This window comes from Trachypithecus francoisi, unplaced genomic scaffold (assembly GCF_009764315.1).
Source record: "Trachypithecus francoisi isolate TF-2019V2 unplaced genomic scaffold, Tfra_2.0 Lachesis_group11, whole genome shotgun sequence".
In the NCBI taxonomy this organism is placed as follows: Eukaryota; Metazoa; Chordata; class Mammalia; order Primates; family Cercopithecidae; genus Trachypithecus; species Trachypithecus francoisi.
In genome coordinates this window covers 5311860-5331389 of record NW_022681456.1, presented here as the reverse complement: position 1 = coordinate 5331389, position 19530 = coordinate 5311860, and the positions used below count along the sequence as shown (strand labels likewise).

Below are 19530 nucleotides of genomic sequence, written 5' to 3'. Positions count from 1 at the left end.
AAACTCACAGATGGGGCAAGCTCTTTCTAGTTACTATTTCAAAATCACACAATGAAGGTCCCCAATCTACATTCCTCAGCATGATGGCCTTGACTCCTTTCTCTAACCCCAACTCCATGGCAACCTTTTCTTCTGGCCTATGCAGCTGCAGCTTTTGAGGAGTCCTGCTTGGGATACTATTTTGGGTGCCCTCATTAGATACAAGGTCAGTGCGACTATGTGTGCCCATTGCAGCTGCACAGAGGGGAGAGATCTAGGATACGGAAAACAAACTCAGGATGTCATCTGTCTTACTTTTCACTTCGCCAAGGCAGCTGAACCCTCCTGAGATATCATTTATCCATGACAAACTTGCTGTCCAGCTCAGGTGAAGAGTGGGATGGAGAAAGTCAGCTCCAAGCCGCACCCTTTGTTAGGGGCAATTGTTTTGAGTGTGATTGTCTTTGGGACACATTCTGTCTGGCTGTCTCCCCCAGGCACATGGTAGGAATGCCCTTCCCAATCCTCTTGAAATTAAGGATAGTTGCATGACTTGCATCGGCCAAGGAAGTGAGCACAAAAGTGTCCCATGCATTCTTTGCTATCTTTCCTCTTTCATTCTGCTGTGAACACCTGTGTTTTCCAACACAGCTGCTGCCATAGCCAGGGTCCTGGGGTGGGGCCAACGTGGCACAGAGAACTCAGGGCCTATAGCCAGTGGGTACACAGCATAAAGGAGAAATCAACCTTTGTGGTGAGGCTGTATGTCTCCGGGATGTTGGAGATAGAGAGTCACCAGAACATAACCCAAATTATTTTGACTACAACAATGTAGTTGATAAAGGGTGTGAAATCTGAAGAATCCCAATGCCAGGTTTTTAGAAACAACTTCTCAGACCAGAAGTCCTAAGACTACACTTTCTGTTGAACAAGGAGATGTCGTTCATGTGGTGTGCACTCATAGAGGGAGCGATTGCAGTGCGGGCACATGGAGAGCAACCAACCAAGCACAGAAGCATCCAAGGTCACCAGATGATCATTAGCGTTTTCACATCACCTTTGCCACCACAGCAAATACTTGGACTTCCCTTTGCGAAACGCTCACACCGATCGCCATGTTTGAGACCTCCAGGACTGGGATATTGAGAGCCACTTTATCCATGAGAAAACGAAAAGAGAGGTTGAAGGACTGGACCCCTGATTTTATGAATTGTGCTGGTTGTTCCCTTTGCTGTGCAGCAGCTTCTCAGTTTGATGTGGTCTCACTTGTTTATTATTTTATGGTCTATGCTTTTCATGTTATGTTGCCTTTGTTTGGAGTCCAAAGGGAGAAAAAAATCATTGCCAAGGCCACTATAAAGAGCTTTTTTTCCTACGTGTTCTCCTAGGCATTTTACGGTTTTAGAGTCTACATGTGCATCTTTAATTCATTTCTAGTTAATTTTTATATGGTGTAAGATGAGGATCGGATTTCATTTACTTGCATGGGCATAACCGATTTACTGCAAACCGTTTATTGAAGAGACTTTCCTTTCTCCATTGCATATTCTTGGCACACAGTGATATTCCACTTCTCACCTGTTAGGATAGTTATTCTCCAAAAGACAAGAGCGAGGTGCTGGCGAGGAGGTAGAGGAAAGGGACTCCGTCTGTGGTTAATGGGAATGGACATTGGTACAGTCATTATGGAGAACAGTGTGGCGGTGCCTCAAACAACTGAAATAACACTGCGATCTGAGAGTGTCCGTTAGAGCAACAAGGGAAAATTCACCAAAAATATGTGAAAAATCTAAGCATTTCCACAGGCAGCCTGTCATGTTATTGATAAGAGAGGATATCTCACACAGAAACAATTTTAAGGGTTGTTATTAAAAATACGCTGGCACTATTTCAAACACAGTGGCACCTGGAACAAACACAGGTTCAGCTCTAGTGCAGAAGAAGAAGGGAGGGGCCAGGCGCGGTGGCTCAAGCCTGTAATCCCAGCACTTTGGGAGGCCGAGACGGGCGGATCACGAGGTCAGGAGATCGAGACCATCCTGGCTAACATGGTGAAACCCCGTCTCTACTAAAAAAATACAAAAAACTAGCCAGGCGAGGTGGCGGGCGCCTGTAGTCCCAGCTACTGGGGAGGCTGAGGCAGGAGAATGGCGTGAACCCGGGAGGCGGAGCTTGCAGTGAGCTGAGATCCGGCCACTGCACTCCAGCCCGGGCGACAGAGTGAGACTCCGTCTCAAAAAAAAAAAAAAAAAAAAAAAAAAAGAAGAAGGGAGGGTATCATTTAGTTGACATGATCATAACTGGAGCTCAGGAGGAGCTGAGGCAGGGAAATCGTTGGACAGAATCTTCCTGGTGCTGAATTGGAGCAAGTCTGATTTTATCTAAAGGTGATTTTGGGACCTTGATAGAGAGAAGAAGGGGAAGCAGAGAGGAGAGGGGGAGAAAACACTGCCAAAAAGGAGGTACACCGCACAGGGATAGCCGAGAAATGCAACTCCACCCCTCTCCCCAGCAGGCATGGGTTCCGCAATAGGACTGTGATGCAGGTTGATCTGAACAAAAGTGTTTCCCAGGGAGTAGGACAGCCGTTATCAGAGGCAACATTTTATTCTTCTATAGGTACCAGCAAAATACATTATACAAAATGATTTTTTTTTTCAGCCAGTTTGGATAAATATTTCGGGTGTGTGCATTTAGAAGGGTATTGCCAGAGCAGCTATCAGGGCAGAGCCCATGGTCCTGCCCCACTTTGGAGGGGAAGGGGCATGTTTAGGCTGTTCTTGCACTGCTATAAAAAATACCTGAAAGACTGAGTAATCTATACAGAAGAGATGTTTAATTGGCTCACAGTTCTGCAGGCTGTACAAGAAATCATGGTGCTGGCATCTGCTCAGCTTCTGGGGAGGCCTTGAGGGGCTTTTACTCATGGCAGAAGAAGAAGGGAGAACAGGTGTCTCTCATGGCAAGAATGGGAGCAAGAGTGTGAGCAGGCCCACAGTTTTTAATGACCAGATAGTGCGAGAACGAACTCACTATTGTGAAAACAGCACCAAGTCATGACGGATCTGCCCCCATAATCCAATCACCTCCTACCAGGCCTACCTCCAACACTGGGGACTGCAATTCAACATGAGATTTGGAGGGGGCATCTAATCTATAGCAGAGCATGAGAAAGGAGCAGACACTCAAGGGAGCGGGCACTTGTTTCTGGGGAGTCCACTTCTTTAGCAAATCAGTAGCTGGTGAAGCAGGAACTGATGGACACTTCCAGGCAAGTGTAGCCAGGAGACCATGCGGAGGCAGACACCGTGTGGCCAGTGCTCCCCGTGACATAGCAGAAGGGTCTTGGCATGACCATGTGGTCTACCACCCTGGGGAGGAGACTGCATCCGAGCCAGATGCAGAGAGCTGAGCTGACCGCAGCAGAGCCGCCAAGCAGAGGAACCACTGTCCACCCACACCCTTCTCCACCCCCAGACCACCGGGTCTGTGTGAATACACAATGACCAGCTCACCCAAGTAGATTCTTTAGACCTGTTGGTAGCAACATACCAGCCCTGGCTAGTTATTTTCTCATTCACAGGTGAGTCAAACCGTCGGGTGCACAAAAATCACATGTGTGCTTGTGAAAAGATCCAGCACCATAAGAGAGTGGAGAGAAGTAAGCCTTAAGGGGCAGAAGAAAAGCACACTTTAGTAACATTTTAGTAAATGAAAAATATATGAATCTGAGACATCACCTACTTTGGGTCCACAAACAAGGCTCAGCTAGAGAGCAGAAACGAGAGAGTGATCACTCTTTCCACGGAGGCAGCTACCCAGATACTCTAAATATTGCCTCTGGCTGTCATCTGTTTTAGCAAATGAATGGTATTAGGTAGAGGAACCAGGGAAAAGCATGAAAGATGGACACAGCAAACTGAGCAAACCTCCTTCTTTTCTCTGTTTCCCTCATGTATTAATTAGGCAGTGAACAGAGATGGATGAAATCACTCAATCTGTCCAATCCAAAATGCCCACCTAACCCCTTGCTCTCCTTCTCTTTTTCCAGCAAACGTGCTTCCTCAAGGCCACGTCAACTCTATGCTCTGTTTTCCCCAAATTCAGGGCTTACTACTGACAGATTCAATGATTTTTTTTTTTCCTTAGTGTAAGTACGTCCCCATGAAATATTTGGGATATACTTGTACTAAAAATGGATTCATGGTTGATCTGAAATTCAGATCTCACTGCCCATTCTGTATGTTATCTGGGAACTCTGGCAGGGAGTGATGCATGTCGTGGGGCTTCTAGGGGAATCGATTGCTTGGAAGCAGACAGCTCGCAAATTAGAATGCCAGGAAAACACAAGGAGGGAGGAAATTAAAAGGAAGACACCCAGAATGGCTACAGTAACTATTCTTTAAAAACTTAATCGGGAGGAGATTCCTTGAGTGGAAAGTCTGGAGTCAAGAGGGCAATTATTTTTCCTCTTTAGAATTTTGCTTCTTGTTCCACAGAGGAAACAGGAAATACAATTTTTCTTTCAGGTGATTAAGGCCAAAGGAAAGTCTGTGCTAGAAGTCTGGTCTTACCATCTAATACCAGTAGCAAAGAAAGATTAATGTATTAATACTTTCATAAATATTTAAGACTATGCATCCAAACACCAATGTGGACCCCTACACAGACATCCTTGATTTCCAAGCCAACTCTTAGAGTTTCCCCAGGGAGATGTTTTATGTTCTTATCACTGGGAAAATTAAGCAAACATTTCAAACGAGCTGCAAAATCAGACCAAGATATAAATAATTCACAAGGAGATTGGCAGATTCCAGATATGGAATGTTTATCAGAATAACTGATCTCTACACAGTTTTTCCTTTTTCTTTTTCTTCTCTCCAGCAGCTGCTGCAAAGCTCCATACAATCAAGAACCTTTCTTTTCCAGTTTGTTTGCTTTGTTTTGATTTGCTTTGTTTCATTTTGTTTTGAGACGGGGTCTTGCTCCATTGCCCAAGCTGGTGTGCAGTGGTGTGATCATGGCTCACCACAGGCCAGCCTGGTTTTAAACCCTAAAAATCTATCTTGGTCTGACTTCTTTGACCTACCTCCAAAGGAAGAAGGAGAGATAAGTTCAGGAAATCTAAGTGCAGACAATGTAGGTATTTCCTTTCCTGGGTAGATCGCAAGTGGAGCTGAAATGGACTTCGGTGACGTAATCCAGGGATAGAGGTGGCTGGGTCCTAGGTGTGTCTTTGCAGATGAACCTGAGACAGCGTGACAGAGCATCTTTTGTCCCAGCCTAGTCCATTGGGTTTTCTGGAAACCAGCATCTTGTGAGAATAGTAGAATACTTTCTATGTTACTAAGAAAGATAGTAGGGTAGAAATAGAGGCCGAGAGATGCAAAGGCAACCCTCCAATAGACGAAAGAGAAGACACAGAAGCATCTGCCTGGGAAGTGGGAAAGAAAAAAAAACAGCAAACGTCCTCAGAGACAGATCAAGAATGGAAAGGAAGGAGCTTCCCCTCTATCCCACATCCCTTTTGCCCAGAACATCACGAGTTCCTGGGACTTAGATGAGATGAAGGGGGAAAACACACAGGAATCCCAGAATGCATAAGACAGCCTCAGTATCATTCACTATTCATTGACCAAAGGCCCACACATGACAGCTTCCAAAGCCCAAAAGACAGAAGGACAGAAGTGGTGACCTCTCCTCAGGTAGTCCTTTCTTCTGTGAAAGACCAGGCCTTTCCTGGAACCTGCCAACTGACTTCCTCTTATGCCTCACTGGAGGCCACATGCCCACTGCTATGCCAGTGGCAAAGGAAAAGGGGCTGAAGCAAATGACTTCATCCAATCCAAATTCATCTCCTACAGACTGGGGCTACCTTCTTGGAGATGAGGGCATTCATCCTAACACCTGACCAGAGACAAGAAGAAGGGGGGAAGACTTTTGGTGAGGTCACTGACTGTATCTGCAACTTGGGGCAAAATGGTAAGAACGAGGACTGTTGCATCCTCATGTCCAAAGAGAACCCAAGCAGGTATCAGCCCCACCTCCCTACACCCCGGTGGCTTCTTATGTTCATATCACACATGAAACCAAGGAGACTGCAGGAGGGGTCACCCGAACAGTGGCGGAGGTGAGTTGGCCATGACATCCTTCACTCCTGACTCAGGTTCTTTCCGTAACACTGTGTTTTCTCTTGGCCTGTATAAATAGTATTTTCAAAGGGCATTGTCAAAGTTTTAAAAAATATGTTATTTTCACATTTTTCTACCATAAAAATGCATAGAACATTGCATCACCTTTGCTATTTAGAAGAACTCCATTCAACTCCTTCTTTAAGAAATAACAGAAGCAAGTGCATAAAGCCAAAGTGAGACACCGTGCACTCTTCCAACAGTGTCACACACAGCAACTCACCTCATCATTGCAACAACCTGCGATAAAAGCATCATTATCTCAACTTCAGTGATGAGAACTCTGGCTCAATGAGATTAAATATCTTGCCCAACATCACACAGCTGGTGAGAGTCAGAGCCAGGATCTAGCTCCAGAGAAATATATCATAAAAGACATTACGTTTACTCTAGGAACAGAGTTTAGTGCGCAGTGGTATTAAGTGTGTGTATATGGATTTCAGAAAATTCACATACCTGGGACAAGGTAAGATAATAAAATCTAATAAGCAATAAGTTTACTCAAGCAAATAATTGGTAAAATAAAATTTTCAATATTATTTTAAAAATGAAATTAATACCACCCCTTTGTAAAATTATTCAGTACTCTCTATTAAAGTTAGCACCTACCGAAGCTAAACATATACATACTCTGTTACCCATCAGCCCCATCCCGTAATCTATTATCAACACAATTTTGTGCATAATTTTGCCAAAAATTCATGTACTAGAATGTTTGAGAAACCAGTATTTTAACACCCAGAAGCCAGAAACTACCCAAATTTCCAAATGGTAGTTTGTGGTATATGTGTATATATACATAAAATGATATATAGTATTATATACATATAGCTTATATAATTAGATTTTTCAACAATGAGTGTGGGTAATCTAAAATTGCACGTAATTTAGGCTCACGCCTGTAATCCCAGCGCTTTGGGAGGCTGAGGCGGGTGGATCACTTGAGGTCAGGAGTTTGATACCAGCCTGGCCAATATAGTAAAACCCTGTCTCTACTAAAAATACAAAAATCAGCCATACGTGGTGGTGGGTGCCTGTAATCCTGGCTACTTGGGAGGCCAAGGCAGGAGAATCACTTGAACCCAGGAGGCAGAGGTTGCAGTAAGCTGAGATCTCACCACTGCACTCCAGTCTGGGAGACAGAGTGAGACTCCATCTCAAAAATAATGATAAAATAAAGTTTCGTGTAAAAATATGAATGACATGAATAGATACAACGTGGAGTGAACAAAGCCAGAGCCAGAAGAATGTATACCTCCTATATATACTGTATAAATCCATTTACATAAAGTACAAACAAGCAAAATGTATCTTTGTGTTGGGAGTTGCTGCCTATGGGCAGTCAGGTAGACCCCGAGTGTATTCCATCTCTTCAGCACAGTTTGAGTGACAGAGGCGTGTTCAATTGTGAAGACTCACCAGGTGGGCGGTGATGATACAGGCGTGCTTCTACATGTACATGGCACTTTAATTAGAATATTTTAGAGGGTTAAATGATTTGAACTTCTTCAATATTACCTGTCTTTAAATGTTTCATATTTTATTTCTTTTTTGCCTTCCTGGCACATCTGTGATATCAAAAAAAGTCTATGTTGTATTTATTGTTAATGTTCTCCCTTAAAAAAGTAGTTTTCTTGCTGTGGTACATACATTAACCTCTTGGCATTACAATTTTCCTTTTCATTAAATGGAACTGGCAGGGGAGAGTAAAAAGCAAGAACTTTATTGAAATGAAAGAAACTGGGATTAATTTTTTTTCCCCTGTTCTCAAGCGCTCCTGGAGGATGGGTTGGATCAAGTCTTTTCCACTCTGGGAGGAACTCCGGCCTCCCTGCCTGCAGCTGAGGGCTGACTTTGGACCAGTGCATGTGCTGGAACCTCCTCCTCACGGAGGATACTTGAGTTGGCCACTGTTGGAGTTAGGAGCCTCTGGGATTATAACTTGTGCTAATCTGAAATCAAGGAGGCAGCTATGCATACAGAGAGGCATCTGCCCAGGTATCTGTCTAAGGGTGTAGAGAAACAGGCCCAGGTACACACCTGGATGGGAAATGGGTACAGCCTTCATGAGAAAAATGGTCAAAACAGGTTAAAAGCCTTAAAGGCTGTGAAAATCTTCCACTCAGTAATCCTGTTTCCAAGAAATGATTCTATGAAATAACTGGACAAGTCTTTACTCCATATTAATTATATTTCCATTGAAATTATATTTCAGTTTTGCTTGGGATAAATATGATTTTAACTTAACTATGATTTGACTAAGTAAGACACAAGTTAAAGCAACTTAACATAGTTGTTACCTAATACCATAAAAACCCTAGAAGAAAATCTAGGTAGTACCATTCAGGACATAGGCATGGGCAAGGACTTCATGTCTAAAACACCAAAAGCAACGGCAGCAAAAGCCAAAATTGACAAATTGGATCTAATTAAACTAAAGAGCTTCTGCACAGCAAAAGAAACTACCATCAGAGTGAACAGGCAACCTACAGAATGGGAGAAAATTTTTGCAATCTACTCATCTGACAAAGGGCTAATATCCAGAATCTACAAAGAACTCAAACAAATATACAAGAAAAAAACAAACAACCCCATCAAAAAGTGGGCAAAGGATATGAACAGGCATTTCTCAAAAGAAGACATTCATACAGCCAACAGACACATGAAAAAATGCTCATCATCACTCACCATCAGAGAAATGCAAATCAAAACCACAATGAGATACCATCTCACACCAGTTAGAACGGCAATCATTAAAAAATCAGGAAACAACAGGTGTTGGAGAGGATGTGGAGAAATAGGAACACTTTTACACTGTTGGTGGGATTGTAAACTAGTTCAACCATTATGGAAAACAATATGGCAATTCCTCAAGGATCTAGAACTAGATGTACCATATGACCCAGCCATCCCACTACTGGGTATATACCCAAAGGATTATAAATTATTCTACTACAAAGACACATGCACACGTATGTTTATTGCGGCACTATTCACAATAGCAAAGACTTGGAATCAACCCAAATGTCCATCTGTGAGAGACTGGATTAAGAAAATGTGGCACATATACACCATGGAATACTATGCAGCCATAAAAAAGGATGAGTTTGCGTCCTTTGTAGGGACATGGATGCAGCTGGAAACCATCATTCTTAGCAAACTATCACAAGAAGAGAAAACCAAACACCGCATGTTCTCACTCATAGGTGGGAACTGAACAATAGGATCACTTGGACTCGGGAAGGGGAACATCACACACTGGGGCCTATCATGGGGAGGGGGGAGGGGGGAGGGATTGCATTGGGAGTCATACATGATATAAATGATGAATTGATGGGTGCTGACGAGTTGATGGGTGCAGCACACCAACATGGCACAAGTATACATATGTAACAAACCTGCACGTTATGCACATGTACCCTAGAACTTAAAGTATAATAAAAATAAATAAATAAATAAAACATAGTTGTTACAAATTATTGCAGAAATGAGAGTGTTTTGAACCCTATAATTTTCTGGCTGGCAGGTGAAGCAAAAGTCATTTTCTGATGGAATTGTGGAGATGAGATTTCTAAGAAATGTGTTCATGTTCGTCCTGGAATTCAGAGGCCAGTCTGGATTTATTGTATCGTCCAGAAACCAATTTTTCCCCAACAGATCACATGGAGAAATATGTCTTGATTCTCCTCTTGCAACTGACACTCAATATTTTAGTTTATTTTAACCACAAAAGATACAGAGATTTTTCACAGTTTATTGTGCTGCACACTCCCTAATGGACGTTCTTTGAAACAAATATATGTTTTTCTTTGCTAGAATGAGCATAATCACATCAGTGGATAGATCACATTTACCAACAGCTCTTTTTGGAACTCTTGAGACATCTGTTGTAGCTGCTTGAGGCTTTAATGAATGCAAGCTGGAGCTATTAAATTAAGGCTCTGAGAGTCCCTTTCTCTGGCCAGTGGAGCACTCAAGTGTCATCCATTAGCTTTGGAGTTGGTTCCTGTCATCCTGGTCTCCAAGGTCATTTTTTTTTCTGAAAGCTGGAACCTCATCAAAAGGCACCTGGATGGAGACCTTGTAGGCTGAGGGCTTGCTGGTCAGCAACATTGTCAGCAGGGCTGGTGAAAAATAAATTAATTTATCACACCTGCAGTTCTGACCTACAGAGTCAAAGGCAAAGAAAAAATATTGAACGTCATGATCAGTCATTAAAGTGTTGAGTTTTATGCCCAGAACTCAATGCTTCCCCCTCTCCACCACCACCCATTAAGGAGAATAAGCAGACAATTATATAACCATCTTACCTAATTTGAGGTTTCTATTCAAAGAGTGTTTTAAAATGCAGCTTTTATTGTGATTCAGGGAGGGTGAGACTAACAGATCACCTACCATTAAACACATGGGTTGTTACAGTTCTCAAGAGGTAGGGCTTGCAGCACGGGGCAACCGTTGAAGCACCGGGCTAAGTCAAAAGGCAGAGGAAGTGACGGGATGGTGCAGGTAAGAGCTTTCACTGTGGTTTCTATGGCAAATAACAGGGGAGGCAGGGTAAACAGTAATAGGATCGATTGGTTGGAATAATGTCAGCCAGTCCTTTGGTGTAGGTGTATTCTCTAGTTTTCTGGTACCTGGCCCTGGGGTAATTAGGGCTGGTATATCGGATCCCTGAGTATAAGATACTCACCAAGAAGGCTGTTGGGGTCTAGGCTCCAGAGTGGTATTTTATATGTGAAAGGAGTGCAGTCTTTTGCTGCCTCGAGGAATTACCTAATCCTGGGAGGAGCCATCATTCCTTTGTCAGCAAGATCCCGGATATCAAAGCATTTGTTTTTGGATTCTTGGTCGTGAAATCCTAATTTTCAGCAAATAGAAACTTCATTTTACCTTTTTTAAGTGTTTAATTTTTTGTTTTTGATTTTTTTGAAACAGAGTCTGGCTCTGTCACCCAGGCTGGAGTGCAGTGGTACGATGACAGCTCACTGCAACCTCTGCCTCCCAGGCTCAAGCAATCCTCCTGCCTCAGACTCCTGAGTAGCTTGGACTATAAGTGCATGCCACCACACTTGGCTAATTTTTGTACTTTTTGTAGAGACAGGGTTTTGCCACATTGCCCAGCCTGGTCTCAAACTCCTGGACTCAAGCAACCTACCTCCCTTGACCTCCCAAAGTGCTGGGATTACAGGTGTGAGCGAATGTGCCCATCCCAAACATCAATTTTAAAAATGTGCACTTAATACAAAGGTCATCTCACCTGTGTGGCCAGGGAGTCAGAGGTGATGATTCCCTTCTTGTCCTGCAGCATCCCATTCCACAACTGTGTGAGACGAGCTGATGTTTCCACACTCTTGAAATCCAGGGTGCAGAGGTATGTGGGATCAAAAAATGTGACCCTATTAAAGGCATCTGGACTTCCTTACCTGCTAAACTGGCCTATTCTATTATCTGAAGAGTGAAAAATAACTATTTTGTACATATTAAATATTCAATCTTGATCTGGTAGCAGAACCAACAAATGTGTTGTTTTTCTCAATCCTGTAGGTTTCTCAAACCTAATCCTATAGGTTTATTGGTTGCATTAAAAAAAAAGTCTAAGGAAATTAGGAACACAAATTCCTAGACCATTTCAGGGCAAGAATTCAGTGAACTTCTTAAAAACAATATAGGAACTATAAATTACCAACCACAAAAAAAAGTACAGGACCAGACCGATTCACACCAGAATTCTACCAGACATTCAAAGAAGAATTGGTAGAAATCTTTTTGACACTATTCCACAAGATAGGGAAAGAGGAAACCCTCTCTAATTCATTCTGTGAAGCCAGCATCACCCTCATACCAAAACCAGGAAAGGACATAATCAAAAAAGAAAACTACAGACTGATATCCCTGATGAACAAAGATGCTAAAATCTTTAACACAATACTAGCTAACCAAAAAGATAATCCACCGTGATCAAATGGTTTCCATACTAGGGATTCAGGGATGAGTTAACATACACAAGTCAATAAAGGTGATACACCACATAAACAGAATTAAAAACAAAATCACATGATCATGGTAATAGATGCAAAAAAGCAAAAGCCAGGATCCCTTTATGATTAAGACTCTCAGCAAAATCGGGATACAAGGGACATACCTCAATGTAACAAAAACCATCTATGACAAACCCACAGCCAACATAATACAGAACGGGGAAAAGTTGAAAGTATTCCCTCTGAGAACTGGAACAAGACAAGGATGCCTACTCTCACCACTCCTCTTCAACATAGTACTGGAAGTCCTAGACACAGCAATCAGACAAGAGAAAGAAAGGGCATCCAAATTGGTAAAGAGGAAGTCAAACTGTCACTATTTGTTGACAATATGATCATTTACCTCAAAAACCCTGAAGACTCCTCCAGAAAGCCCCTAGAGCTAATGAAAGAATTCAGCAAATTTCTGGATACAAGATTAATGTACACAAATAAAGTGCCTCTTCTATACTGCACCAACGATGATCAAGAGGAGAACCAAATCAAGAACTCAACCCCTTTTACAATAGCTGAAAAAAAAAAAAAATACAGTACTTAGGAATATACGTAGCAAAGGAAAGACCTGTACAAGGAAAACTACAAAACACTGCAGAAAGAAATCATAGACGACACAAAAAAATGGAAACACATCCCATGCTCATGAATAGGTAGAATCAATATTGTGAAAATGATCATCCTGCCAAAAGCAATCTACAAATTCAATGCAATCCCCACCAAAATACTACCATCATTCTTCACAGAATTAGAAAAAAATTCTAAAATTCATATAGAACCAAAGAAGAGCCCGCATAGTCAAAGCAAGACTAAGCAAAAATAACAAATCTGATACAAAAAGAACAAATCTGGAGGCATCAAATTACCTGATTTCAAACTATACTATAAGGCCATAGTCACCAAAACAGCATGGTACTGGTATAAAAATAGACATGTAGACCAACAGAAGAGAATAGAGAAATAAAACCAAATATTTACAGCCAACTGATCTTTGAAAAGGCAAACAAACACATAAAGTTGGGAAAGGACACCCTTTTCAACAAATGGTGCTGGGACAATTGGCTAGCCACATGTAGGAGAATGCAACTGGACCCTAATTTCTCACCTTATACAAAAGTCAACTCAAAATGGATTAAGGACTTAAATCTAAGACCTGAAATTATAAAAATTCTAGAAGAAAACATTGATAAATCCTTCTAGATATTGGCTTAGGTATGGATTTCATGACCAAGAACCCAAAAGCAAATGCAATATAAACAAGGTTAAATAGCTGAGACTTAATTAAACTAAAGAGCTTTTGCACGGCAGAAGTTAACAGTCAGCAGAGTAAGCAGACAACCCACAGAGTGGGAGAAAATCTTCACAATCTACACATCTGACAAAGGAATAATATCCAGAATCTACAAGGAAATCAAACAAATCAGTAAGAAAAAAACAAACAATCCCATCAAAAAATGGGTGAAGGATATGAATAGACAATTCTCAAAAGAAGATATACAGATGGTCAACAAACATACGAAAAAATGCTCAACATCATTAATGATCAGGGAAATGCAAATCAAAACCACAATGCGATACCACCCTACTCCTGCAAGAATGGCCATAATAAAAAAATCAAAAAACAGTACATGTTGGCATGGATGCGGTGATCCGGGAACACTTCTACACTGCTGGTGGGACTGTAAGCTAGTATCACCACTATGGAAAACAGTGTGGGGATTCTTTAAAGAACTAAAAGCAGATCTACCATTTGATCCAGCAATCCGCTACTGGGTATCTATTCAGAGGAAAATAAGTCATTATACGAAAAAGATGCTTGCACATGCATGTTTATAGCAGCACAATTTGCAATTGCAAACTCATGGAACCAACCCAAATGCCCATCAATCAATGAGTGGATAATGAAACTGGTATAAGTATACAATAGAATACTACTCAGTCATAAAAAGGAATTAATTAACAGTATTTGCAGTGACCTGGATGAGACCGGAGATATTATTCTAAGTAAGGTAACTCAGGAATGGAAAACCAAATGTGGCATGTTCTCATTGATATCTAGGAGATAAACTATGAGGTCGCAAAGGCTTTTTATGTTCTCAGACTGGTGATTTATTGGCTGCACTATGCCATATTCAAATGTCATTTCCTACCCAACACTCACTCACTTGGACACAGATTGGGAGGAGAAAAGTTTCTTCTTCTCTGAGATTACAGGGAAAAGTGACCTTTTTCTTCACGGGAAAACATAAATTCCCAGAAGGTTTTGTTGTTTGTCTTTTTTTTTTTTTTTTTTTTTTTTTTTTTTTTTTTTTTGAGAAAGTGTCTCTCTGTTACCCAGGCTGGAGTACAGTGGCACGATCTGGGCTCACTGTAACCTCCACCTCCCAGGTTCAAGCAATCCTGTCACTTCAGCCTCCTGAGTAGCTGGGATTATAAGCATGTGCCACCACACCCAGTTAACTTTTGTGTTTTTGTAGAGACGGAGTTTTACCACGTTGGCCAAGCTGGTCTTGAACTCATGATCTCACGTGATCTGCCCGCCTTGGCCTCCCCAAGTGCTGGGATTACAGGCATGGGCCACTGTGCCTGGCGTGATTTTTGAGAATAAAGGCTATGCTCATTACTGAGACTGTCCCTTCCAAATAGCATTGCCATTGTGCTTTATTTAATGTAAAAAATAGACATAAAATTCAAGTGGATAGAGATTTGGGATTTTGAGTTACTCAAGTCAAGATTCCATGGGCCAATTGTAGTGGCTCTGTGGGTCTAGGTTAAAAAAACACAAAACAAAAACTAAAAGACTCCAAAGTTCTTCAGCTTTTCCAATTGCTCAGGTCACTCGTGGTCACTAATGCTCACCAAGGTGTCCTTTCTGATTCACCATTCTGTCTAAGGTTCAGGAAAGATCCTTGTGTTATTTGCAGGATCTCTGTCTCTCAATCCTTTGCTTTCTTGTTCAAGACAGCAAATTTACCCATGTTTCCTGCAACCTGCTGTTCACCAAATTCCAAGCCTGTCTTCATACTACTACCATATCAATTATCTGAAATGATTCCTGAACTCATTTTCCAATTAGCTCTAGCAATTAAGTCTCAAGGTCTCTGAGAGCAGAGATCTGTAGATCCAAAAGAAATATTTCTGAGTGAATATGTTGCAATGTGATTAGGAGGAAAAAAGACTTGAATATAAAAACGTTTAGGCCCATACGTGAAAATACCAACAATCTCCTTATAAGATTTTCAGCTGTCTGAAATAGTAATAGTGTGCATTTTTTACTTCTTGTAATGCTTTCTTTCTTTTTAACTTTTAAATTCAGGGGAACATGTGCAGGATGGGCAAGTTTGTTACATACGTAAATGTATGGTACACAGATTATTTCATCACCCAGGTATTAAGCCTCGTATCCATTAGTTACTTTTCCTTCTCCTTCCATCCTCCTCCCTCTGGTAGGCCCCGGTGTGTGCTGTTCACCTCTATGTGCCCATGTGTTCTCATCATTTAGCTCCCACCTGTAAAAGGGAGCATGCAGTTTTTGGTTTTCTGTTCCTGAGTTAGTTTGTTAAGGATAATGGCCTCTAGCTCTCTCTATGTCCCTGCAAAGGACATGATCTCATTCTTCTTTATGGCTACATAGTATTCCACAGTGTATATGTACCACATTTTCTTCATGCAGTTCTATTATTGATGGGCATTTAGGTTGATTCCACGTCTTTGTCATTGTGAATAGTGCTGCAATTAACATACATGTGCATGTATCTTTATAGTAGAATGACTGATATTCCTTTGGGCATATACTCAGTAATGGGATTGCTGGGTTTAATGGTAGTTCTGCCTTTAGCTCTTTGAGGAATCACCACACCATCTTCCGCAATGGTTGAACTAATGTATACTCCCACCACCAGTGTAAAAGCATTTCTTTTTCTCCACAACCTTGTCAGCATCTGTTATTTTTTGAATTTTTAGTTATAACAATTCTGAATGGTGTGAGATGGTATCTCATTTGCGTTTCTCTAATGCCCAGTGATGTTGAGCTTTTTTTCATGATTTTTGGCCCCATGTATGTCTTTTGAGAAGTGTCTTTTCATGCCCTTTGCCACTTTTTAGCAGGTTTGTTTGTTTTCTTCTTATACATTTGTTTAAGTTCCTTATAGATGCTGGATATTAGACCTTTGTGAGATGCATGGATTGCAAAAATTTTCCTCCCATTTCGTAGGTTGTCCGTTTACTCTGTTGATAGTTTCTTTTGCTGTGTAGAAGCTCTTCAGTTTAATTAGATTCCATTTGTCAATTTTATTTTAAATATCCAGGCACACTGGTGTTCCTTCAGGGCTACACAAAATTATTTGTTCTCATCTTGCGATTATCTGATTTATCAACTTTTTTCACTGGATGCCCATAATTACTATGGACCATAGCAAATACGCAAAGTCATTAAATTCCTGATTTCTTCCTGATACTGCATTATGGTGTCTCCTTGCTGATGGAGAGTAACAGTTTGCTCAGTCCAAGATCCTACTGCACTGACATAATCTCATCGTCTTTCAAGGGGACCTTTAGCTTCAACAGTATTTCTCGACTGTGTAGCTCATTTCCTCATCAGCAGTAGCCATTGAGTCTCCAAGTCTCTGTTAGCCGAGATCTGTAGTCCCGCAAAAAAAAAAACGGTTTTATGTGTCTCGACATTTCCCCAATGAGAAAAGAAAAACCTAAATGTGTAAATTTTTAGGCACATAGTTACATTTACTCATTTAGTTAAACCTATTCTAACATTGTATTATATAGTTAAAAGTGTTGCTTTTACTCATTCTCATATTTCCTAAAGCAGTTTACTTAAACACATGGTATGTATATCATATGTATCTTTGACATCAATATACTTTTCATTCTTGAAACACCTGTCTAATGCAGTTTTCCAGAGCACATTTGTCAAGTTGCTTGAGATAGAACACAAGCTATATGTATTTATGTTTTATGTTTTGCCTAGAAATTTTATCTCAGACCACCAGCGCCTATTTGCTTAACCTTAGGATGTTTATTCTTTTCTTTGTCGAGTGAGTACACATAATCACAACAAAATAACTTCAATATTGTTTTATTAAAGAGTTCTTTGGATGCCTTGTAATGTTTAATGCTCACAGTTTTAAATTCGTAGCCCTAAAAATAGCTACTAAATCTTTGTTAAATATTGTTATTGCTATAATTTTTTTATCTTCCTTCTCCTCCTCTTCATCTTGGCCTTTTCATTTTCTTATTTTCTTCTCAATCATTATCTTTTTTTCTCTTCCATCCTCTTCCTTTCCTATTTCCTCTTAATAAATGGTGTTGGGTGGTTCTGGGTCAAGAAAGCTTCTGAGGTTGCCGTTAAGATGTCAGCCAGGGCTGTAGTCCTCTCAAAATCACCTAAAACTGGCTCATATGATAGTTGCAGACTTGAGGCATTTGCCATCTCAAAGAGAGCTACCTTGTGACAGCTGCTTTCCTCCAGAAAAAATAAGAAGTGACACCCCCAATGAAAGCCACAGGTTTTTTGGTTTTGTTTTTTTTTTAAATAACCTAATCTCAGAGCAGATACCTCTGAGATTTGGCCTGTTCTGTTCATTGGAAGAGAGTTCTTCAATTTAGCTCATGCTAAAGGAAAAGAGATTCCACAGGGAGTGGACACCCTGAGACAGGGGTCAGTGATCACCATCTTACAGGCTGCCACGGTCACCACCTGCAAACCTAGGGAAGCCCAGGAGAGCAACAAGCCAAAATAACCAAGTATTTGCATCAAAAACCAAAAAGTAATCCCTTGAAGTAATTTCAGTAGTTGAAGCTAGAAGCAGATAAAGGCACATACAGTGGTGACTAAGTAAACCTTTCATTTCTACCAAAATGATGAGTCAACTCAAAGAATATCCTTATATATTTGTTATAGTTGTAGGAATGTCGCCGAGGTATTTAAAATACCCAAATGTTCTCCATTACCAAAGTTATATGACTGAAATTAGGTTACCTGTAGATTTTGTTTTTGTTTTAGTTTTTCTAGTAAATTTTGTTATTGTGAATGTTGCTGTCAGTTGTATTTCGACCCATACCTTAGGGTGTTGTGGTAGACGTAGTACTCACTGTTTCTGGGATATGTTTCTGCACTCAGTATAATACTGAGCCAACAGGGAAGACCTACATGTCCTGTGGTGCCTGATCCATCATGGAAGGTAAGATTGTAGATAGCTTCTGTCTCTCTTTTTGGTAAAGACTTTGTTATGCTAACTAGTAATCTGAGTTATAATAGTCCAATGAGAACACAAGAGCCCTTAGTACATCACGAGTCGGCTTGATTTCCTTGAGTTTCCCCAGCTTGTTGTCCTGTGGTTAGCCCCACCCTAGAAATCCGAGGCCAGCCCCCACACTCTGTTTGAGTCAGACTCCATTCCATGCAGTCGAAAGCAGCCGATGTTGGAGAACAAGGCAAGCCAGGTCTTGTGAAGTCAAATGCAGAGAGGTAAGAGAGGTGGAGAGAAAGAGGTAGCACCTTAGCACAATAGGCATGAGGCTAGCCAGTCTGTATTCCACTGGTTTCCAGGCTCCGAGACCAGGCAGGACATGTAACACCAGCCATCCCTCTTCCCAACCCTGTGTTCAACTCCCAAGTGCCTGCAGTCACAGAGCAAGGAGCAACGGCTTGTGAGGTTCCATTCCCACACACCGTTCTGTGAGTTAGAAAGAGAAGGCCAGGCGTGGTGGCTCACGCCTGTTATCCCAGCACTTTGGGAGGCTGAGGTGGGCGGATCACGAGGTCAAGAAATGGAGACCATCCTGGCCACCATGGAGAACCCTGTCTTTACTGAAAATACAAAACATTAGCTGGGTGTGGTGGTACACACCTGTAGTCCCAGTTACTCGGGAGGCTGAGGCAGGAGAATCACTTGAACCTGGGAAGTGGAAGTTGCAGTGAGCCGAGATTGTGCCACTGCACTCCAGCCTGGTGACAGAGTGAGACTCCATCAAAAAAAAAAGAAAAAGAAAAAGAAAAGAAAAAGAAGGAGAAAGAGCAAGGTGAGGAGAGAATGCATTGATATCCTCATGGGAGGGGCAAGAGAAGTTTACTTGAGACCTTCTGTCCTCTGGAATGATGTAACAATGACCTTTGGTGTTTTTTGCTCAGTCAGTGCCAATTTCCCTGAACCAAAGTGTTTGAAAGAGGCCCATAAAGTCTTTTTACTTCTAAAATAGCTTGTCAAAGAATAGACTTTGATGGAGGAATCAGTGATATGTCCAAGCTTAAGATGATGCAAATGTAATCATCTGAATTGAATCAGAGTCATCACCAAAGGAAAGTGGTTCAT

At 41.4% G+C, this 19530-nt stretch overlaps 1 long non-coding RNA gene across 1 annotated transcript; it reads right to left on the bottom strand.

Annotated features, from left to right (window-relative positions):
- Nucleotides 1-9935: 9935 nt before the first annotated feature.
- On the bottom strand, nucleotides 9936-18968 carry LOC117090942. Its single transcript, XR_004440160.1, has 3 exons — nucleotides 18311-18968; nucleotides 11428-11520; nucleotides 9936-10336 (listed from the first exon to the last, which is right to left on the bottom strand). It is a non-coding gene; the product is annotated as an uncharacterized LOC117090942 (long non-coding RNA).
- Nucleotides 18969-19530: the final 562 nt, after the last annotated feature.